General features: G+C 39.1%; 1 pseudogene; it reads left to right on the top strand.

The window, feature by feature from the left end:
* Positions 1-624, top strand: part of LOC114032693 — a 1,282-nt pseudogene extending 658 nt beyond the window's left edge.
* Positions 625-8,154: the final 7,530 nt, after the last annotated feature.

The following is an 8,154-nucleotide window of genomic DNA, read 5'->3' as shown; positions in this document are numbered from 1 at the left end:
CTTTCTTTCTTTCTTTCTTTCTTTCTTTCTTTCTTTCTTTCTTTCTTCCTTTCTTTCTTTCTTTTTTCTTTCTTTCTGTCTTGGTCAATTTTTCTTCCACAAAATGACTAATATAGAAATGTTTTACATGATTGCACATGTATAATCTATATCATATTGCTTACCATCTTAGGGAAGGGGGAGGGAAGGAAGGGAGAGATGGAATTTGGAACTCAAGGCTTACAAAAAAAAAAAGAATGTTAAAAAATGGTTTTTACATGTAATTGGGGGAAAATAAAATATTATTTTAAAAAAAGAATTAGAGATATAGGACCAAAATAAGAATAAAGGGAGCCTCATAGATCACGTTCATAAACTGAAGGCATACAAAGCCATTAAGAAGCTTCTGGTTGACAAGGCTGAGAGGCTTATGGGTCCAAGACAAAGGAAGCATAATAATGTTGGGAAGACTGTCTACAACCTAAGAAAGAAGAAGTTATCAGGACTCTGTCCAAAGAGAAGGAGAATAAGAAATACTCTCCTCTACCTCCTCTGTACATAATACCCAACTACAAAGATCATCCAATCAACTTTGCCAAACCTTTTAAAAAATCCCCAAATGACATACTCTTTTACCCACTATGAGGCCTATATCTCAAAGAAATAAAATAAAGAATGAAAAGACCTATCTCTACAAAAATACTTATGATAACTCCTTTTGTTGTAGCAAAGACGTGGAAGCAAATGGGTACCCATCAAGTGAGGAATAGCTAGACATATTATGATATATGAATGTAAGAAAATATTATTATAATCAGATATAATGAAAGGGATAGTAGTAGAGAAACCTAGGAAGATTTGTATGAACTGATGCAGACCAAAGTAAGCTGTATCAGAATAATTTATACAGTAACAACATTGTAAAGAAAACAACTTGGAGAGAATTAATTACTCTGATCAGTGCAAAGGCCAGCCACAACTTCAGAGGACCAGTGATGAAATATGCTACCCATCTTCTGACAAAGGGGTGGTGGATCAAAGATGAAGAATGAGACATACACTTTTGGACATAGAAATGATGTGGATTTATTTTATAAAACAATGTTTATTTGTCACAAGAATTGTGTTTTTCACTCTTGAAAATTGAACTCTTGGGAGGAATTAACAATAATGTTGACCACTAAAAAAGAAAGAAGAAGGAAATTAAAAGAGTTATTGATGTATCTTTTAAAAATTCACATCAGGCAAGAGAAGGAAGGTCAGAAGAAAACAAGACAACTTTCAAAGTCACATGTTGAATTCACTATATACTTTTTAAAAGAAATCAAACTATATGTAATAGAAATTCTCAGTTTCACATATAATCCTTTGGTGTGTTCTACTTTGTAGATGGATATGTTCCCTTTTTTGATGTTGCTAAATAAAGAATAAACAAATCAAAAATAGAGACTCCTGGTCTGTGTATGCATAAAGGTGATTCTGCTCCAAGGAGATGTTTGGTTATCAATCAATATTCAATCACTAAACATTTATTAAGCACCTATTATGTGCCAAACACTGCCACTAAATACTGGGGATACATAAAGAAGCAAAAGACAGGCCCCACTCTCAAGGAGCTTATAATCTAATAGAGGAGACAACTTGCAAACAAATATCTACAAAGCAAGCTATATATAGAAAAAATATGAAATAATTAACAGAGCAAAAGCACTGGAATTAAGAAGGGTAAGGGAAGACTTCCTGTAGAAGCTGAGATTTTTGTTGGGACTTGAAGGAAGACAAAGAGGTCGGTAGACGAAAAGCATTCCAGACATTGGAGACAGCCAGAGAAAATGTCCAGAACAGAGAGATGGAGTGTCTTGTTTGTAGAACAACTAGGAGGCTGTGGTCACTAGATCAAAGAGTAGATGGAGTGGAGTAAGATAAGCTTATGAAGAGCTTTGAATGCCAAACAGAGCATTTTGTATTTGCTTTTGGGGGCAATAGAAGCCATTGGAGTTTACTGAGTAGGGAAATGATGTGATTGAACCTGCACTTTAAGAAAATCACTTTAGTGACTGAATGAAAAATTGATTGGAGTGGGGAGAGAGTTGAGGCAGGCAGAGTCACCAGCAAGGTATTGCAATAATCTAGGTTTTGTTTGATAAGAGTCTGCACTAGAGAGGTGCTAGTGTCAGAGGAGAGAAGGGGGCATATTTGAGAGATGTTACAAAGGTAAAATCAGCAGGCCTTAGTGAGAGCTTGGATGAGGGTACTTGTGAGAGATAGTGAGGAATCCAGTATGACTTCTAGATTGTGAGCCTGAGGGATTGGGAGGATGGTGTTACCCTCTACAGTAATAAGGAAGGTGGGGGTGGGGAGGAGAGAGTTTAAGGGGAAAGATAACAATTACGGTTTTGGACATATTGAGTTTAAGATGTCTACTGAACATCCTGTTCAAGATGTATGAAAGACAGTTGGAGATGCAAAATTGGAGGTTAGCAGAGAGATTAAGACTGGAAAGGTAGAGAATCATCAGCCTAGAGATGATAGTTAAATCTATGGGAGCTAGTGAGTTCACCAAGTGAGGTAGTATAGCAGAAGAGGACCCAGAACAGAATCCTGAGGGACACCTAAAGTTAAAGGAGAATCAGCAAAGGAGACAGAGAAAGAGCAGTCAGAGAGGTAGAAGGACACCCAGGAGAGGATGGTGTCCCAAAAACCTCGAGAGAAGAGAGCATCAAGGAAGAAAGAGTGATCAGCAGTGTCAAAGGCTGCAGAGAGGTCAAGGAGAGTGGGGATCGAGAAAAAGCCAATGAATTTGGAACTCAGAGGTCTTCGGTAACTTCAGAGAGAGCAGTTTTTGGTGAAACGATAATGTCAGAAGCCAAATTGTAAGAGGTTAAAAGAAAGTGAGAAGAAAGAAAGTGGAAGTCCCTATTGTAAATGGCCTCTTTGAGTTTAGCCTCTGAAGAAATCACTAGTTCTATATGAGAGGGAAACTAGTTTTTTAGGCATTGTCTTCCTTGGTTGGATACAGATTCTTCACATAGGACTAGCTGCCACTTGTGAAAGAAAAGGTGCCTTTATTCATAGAGTGAGGGGGTGGAGGAGGAAGGGCAGTAGAGGGGGAAGGAGCCAGCTGCAGTCGTCCAAGCCAGATTTGGCCTCAGGCTTCAGAGATTTCCAGGGGTTTCAGCTACAATCACATGGCCTTCTTCACCTCTCCATTAGTAGGAGTGGTGTTTTTCCTTCTTTTGCAAAAGTGATACTTAAGACAATTTTTGTTTAAAGTTTCCTTCAGTGGCATCTATTTTCCATTCTACAGGGCTCCCCTTCTTTTAAAGCTGTACAAAAAAAATGATGGCCTTTCCTTGAGGTGCCATTTTGGAGATGCCACTCACGGTCTTTTGGATAGCTTGAGGATGGGGGCTTCATTAAGTCAAAATTGTGTTTATGGGGAGAATGTGGAAGGAGGAAAGAGAAATTGTAAATCTATGATACTTTGATTCTTCTTTCCAAGTCCATGGTAAACAAGTGTAGGCCATAGCTTCTTTGTCTTCATCTATCAGAACCACTGAGAGTGTGTCTAGGAAGAATAAAAGGAAAATTTTCATAAATCTAGAACTGGAAGGGACCTTTAAGGTCATCTAATCCAACCCTCTCATTTTACAGGTGAAGCAACACAGACGCTCTGAGACAGGAAATGATTTGCTTAAGGTCACATGGGTAGGTAGGTGATACTATAGCTAGGTCCCAATTAGTGCCACTAATTAATTAAATGATGTGGTCACATTATTTGAATTTGCACTGCATATTTCCATTAGCCAGTAAACAATTACTATATTTTATGTAATCATAACTTTGAATAGTAAGAGTTCGGATATGGGCAACCACGTCACAGGATTCATTATTTGTGCTCATACTAGCTGTATTTAACAGTCAGCACCTAGGTCCCCTAACTTCTACCCAGTACTCCTGCCAGGGCTCTGCAGCCAAAGAAAAATTAAAAGACTTTTTCTTTTTCTGTTTTTTAAACAAAATTATAATAGGTTAGAAGCAAACTAAACCTGACTAGATGTCTGTTGAAAAATCCTAAGATTGGTCAAAGATTGTGGGTAAAGAAATGGGAAGGAAAAGAGGTGTATCTTAGAAATATTCAGAAAAAAAGAATCATCACAGTTTGGTGAATATCTGGATGTTCAGGACAGAGGAAATGGAGGAAATAATTATAAATATAAATTAATTGGCCTGGGGAATCGGAAAGTCAGCAGGTCTTACTTATAAAGCTGTAAATCTGGCTTCACAGCTGACATACTCTGTGTGTGTGTGTGTGTGTGTGTGTGTGTGTGTGTGTGTGTGTGTGAGACCTTGGGCCATACTAAGAGAAGTACAACATCCAAGTGAAGAGGGTGATAGTCCCATTGTTCTCTATCCAAATCAGGTCACATCTGGAATATTGGGTTCATTTCTGGGCACCATATTTTTAAAGAATGATGATGAGTTTGACTGTTTCAAAAGGAGGAAGGCCCAATTGAGGGGGGGCCTTAAAACTATGTCTTTGAAGAATTAGTTGAAGGAAATGGGGATATCCTGACGAAAGGAAGACTTAGGGAAGCCATGATTACTGTCTTGCAGTATTGTGTAAGACAGATTAGTCTTGTTCTACTGTATCCCAGAAGGCAGACATAGCATACATGGATTGGAAGTTAGAGAGAGGTAAATTTCAAATCTATATAAAAAAATTCCTAACAATTAAAACTATCTAAAAATGGAAAGGGGTAGTGAGTTCCCCATCTTGAAAGTTATTCAAACAAGGTCTGAGTGACTCTTTTGAGGGGCTCCTTTAGAGGAGATTCATGCTTTCAGGTACCATTAGACTATATGCTCTTCTAGGTCCCTCCCACTTCTGAAATTCCAAGATTTTGTAACCTCAGGGGTTTAACCTCTGAGGGTCTCAACATGTGTAAAATGGAGATATTACTGCTAACTGCCTTACTCACCCTACAGGGATGTTGGGAGGATGAAATGATATTATACACGTGTGTAAGTGCTTTTAAAAGTGCATACCAAAGCAAGGTAAAAATGGTCATACTGTCATACTTTGTACGGGCTGTCCCCCACAGCTGGAATGCTCTCCCTCCTCAATCAGGCCTCTAGGAATCCATAGGTCTCTTTAAGGCTGAGCTCAAGGACTACTCCCTACATAAGGATTGTCCTGATCTCCACCCAACCCCTCACCATGAGAACATAAGCTCCTTGCAAGTAGGGATTGCCTAATAGTGCCTGGCACAGAGTAGGTGCTTAATAAATACTGATTGATTAATTGAGTTGTTAGCAGTTCCCCTACTTCAAATTTTTTGTAAATATTTTGTATTTATTTACTTGTATACAGATTGTTTCCTCCAGTAAAATGAAAGCTCATTGAGTACAGAGATTGCTTCATTGTCATCTTTGTATTGCCAGAGCAGAGCACAGTGACTCAAACATGGTAGGTGTTCAATCAGTGCTTGATGAATGAATTTAAAGTGAGAAGGGAAATAAAACTGAGCCCAATTTCAGACATATTTTTAAATGGAGGGATATCCAAGAGGTGTGGTCTTATAGACATCAAGAAACTACAACCTAGTGAGAAATAAGTCATGTTATTGATCATCCTTTGTTTTCAAAGAGGATCAATGATATCATGGGATAACGTCTTGACTTGTGTATAAATTGGATTCAAGTGAGGCAGAGTTGCTCAAAGTCATCAGCCTTACTCTCTCTTCTAGAATCATCAAAGTCCAGTGGCAAGACAAAAGTGAGGATGACTGGCAAGGGCCCAGGCTGCAATGGATAACTTTGGTGTCTTCAATGTCTGATCAAGTCTACTTCAGCTGCCTTCGTGACTGTTGGAACAAATTGTTCTTATCTGTCCATGCTTAGGCTAGACATCCCCCTAACTCACTGAAGTGTTTATGGCTCAACTGCCAAGACTGTTTTGTGGATGAGTGACTCCTGGGCATGCTACAACTTCTTGGAGCCACAGGGGAGAGGTAGGTAAAGGTGGGCACCAAAGGTGAAAGGACTTGGCAAACCCTCACGCCAGAGGAGCTAGTCCCCTCTGAACACACTATACACCCCAGAAGGTAACTGAAGTCATATCAGTAAATGAGCTCCTTAGAGAGAATCAAGGGAAGACAGAATCCAGGACTGGGTGCACCTTGGGGAATCGGTGACGTGCATTTTGCTGTCCTGTTAATAGACTCACATTTCTGTGTTTCAAGATGACATAGTGACAATGACCTCTTTGATGCTGCTTAAACAAGACACTCCGTCCCTCATGCCTGGAATTCTCTCCCTCCTCATCTCTGCCTCCTGGCTTCCTTCAAGTCCTGGCTAAAATCCTACTCATTCAAGAAGCCTTTCCTGACCCTCCTTAATTCTAGTGCCTTCCCTCTGTCGATTATTTCCAATTTATCCTGTATATATTCTAACATATATATATATATATATATAGTCATTTGCATATTGTCTCCCCCATTATACTGTGAGCTCCTTGAGAGTAGACTGTCTTTTGCCTTTCTTTGAATCCCCAGAGCTTAGAATACCTGAAATACAGTAGCTGTTTAATAAATGCTTATTGCCTGACTGGCTGGCCCAGTTCTTTTTTATACTGTACATTAAATTCTCTGAAGCAGTTTAGCTCTCACACCTAGTTCTGAGTGGCTTCTCTTCAGTGACTTCTTGCACATTTATTTATATTTCTCTTGTCCTGAGACTCCCAGGACAATGTCTCCACACAGCCACCCATCTAACTACATCTATCTGATTAGCTTTCTGCTGTTTTCTCCTTACCACAGTCTTCTTTAACCATGGCTACGGGTCCAAATTTCTCTGTCTCACTGAATGTCAGAGTTTTGGATCATTTGCATGTCTAAGTTAAATATGAACAATTTCATGTTCCCATCTGTCTTCTTTGTGTCTGTTTTGATGTCTCCCAGTTTGGTTTATTCTGTGAATTTCATTAGAAGGGCTGGTATTAAATTTCTCAGGATCCTTAGTGGAGTTTTCAAAATGAGACAGGAATTAACACCCAGCTTGAGGGCATCCCACTAGAGACCTCTCTGAATTAAGCAAACCGAGGAACGTTTGTATTTCTATTAATTCAACCCACATAGTTTCACCTAGGACACTGTTCACAGCCAAACCAAACTGAATACATTTCAAAAATATAATTTCCCGAGACACCACCCAATACTTCATTAGAATTTTAATCTTCCATGCATTATGCCTTCTCATGCTCATCCAGTATGACCTCGAATCTACTTTGTTGTTCCTGTTTTCTTTGTAATGTTCACTTTTTTTGTCTACCATGGAGGATCTGCATCTTATATTACTTTCTCCACATGTGTTACAATCTAAGACTCTCTCACTTTTTTCCCCCTTTAATTAACTCATGGCTGTGTCTCAAAATTGCTTTTCATTTGTCCTTCTGTCCTTATTTGTCATTTTCCTTGCCACCCAAGGTGGATTCTGTTGCAAATTCAATTCATGTCACTTTTCCTTCTTTCAGATTACTCACAGATACAAAATGAAAGAAAGAAAAAAAAGCAGGGCCCAGCTCCAGAAGCCTACTGGGTCCTACCCTCTCCCCTGGCTCATACACAGCCATCTGTGATTGCCTTTTCCTTATGATCTCTCAGCTATGTGACTTTTTAATGAAGCCAATTTTAAATTGAATTTTCCTGAAGGAATTGAGGGCGCTGTATGCAACACTAACACTAAATTATGAGGGGATGGACCAGATAACCTCTGAGTCCTTCATGTCCTACGATTTGGTGTTTCCATGGAGCTTCTTTGTCAGCAATTTTAGTAATTTAAAAATTTTTTCTTGGTCCAATATGGATGCTTTCTCTCTTAAAAAATTGTAATGCATATTATTTATTATTTAATTTTTATTAAAGGCCCATCATATTCTTCACTTTAAACTTGGTTGATCCAGGAATGGTGATACATGCCTACAATCCCAGCTACTGAGGAGGTTGAGACAGGAATTCTGAGCTGCAGTGGACTATACAGATTGGGTGTTCAAAGTAAGTTTGGCATTAATGTGGGGAGCCCCTGGAAATGGGGACCAATATGTTGCCTAAGAAGGGTCAAACTGGCCCAGGTTGGAAACAGAGCCAGGTTCTGAATAACCAGTAATGGGTTTGG

Source organism: Vombatus ursinus, unplaced genomic scaffold, assembly GCF_900497805.2.
Source record: "Vombatus ursinus unplaced genomic scaffold, bare-nosed wombat genome assembly UNPS02005659.1, whole genome shotgun sequence".
In the NCBI taxonomy this organism is placed as follows: domain Eukaryota; kingdom Metazoa; phylum Chordata; class Mammalia; order Diprotodontia; family Vombatidae; genus Vombatus; species Vombatus ursinus.
Note: the sequence above shows the minus strand (reverse complement) of the source record. Positions and strands in the feature narration are given on the sequence as shown.